A 228-nucleotide genomic window follows, 5' to 3' on the forward strand; every position below is an offset into this window, starting at 1 on the left:
CCCCTCCCCGCCGGGGCCACCGCGGGGCCCCAGCCCCTCTGCTGGGGACCCCGGCATCCCACTGCCAGCTCGCAGCGCTTGGAGGTGAAAGCACAGGGCGTGAGGCTGGTCCCACCAGGAGGGAGAGGTGGGGATGGCAGCACACACAGGACATGGCACAGGCAGGGTAGAGATGCGTGGGTGAGCTCAGAGAGGGATTTCCATGTGGGCAGACAGACTGTGCGGGAG

The sequence above is a fragment of the Phaethon lepturus genome, unplaced genomic scaffold (genome assembly GCF_000687285.1).
Source record: "Phaethon lepturus isolate BGI_N335 unplaced genomic scaffold, ASM68728v1 scaffold26430, whole genome shotgun sequence".
NCBI lineage: Eukaryota > Metazoa > Chordata > Aves > Phaethontiformes > Phaethontidae > Phaethon > Phaethon lepturus.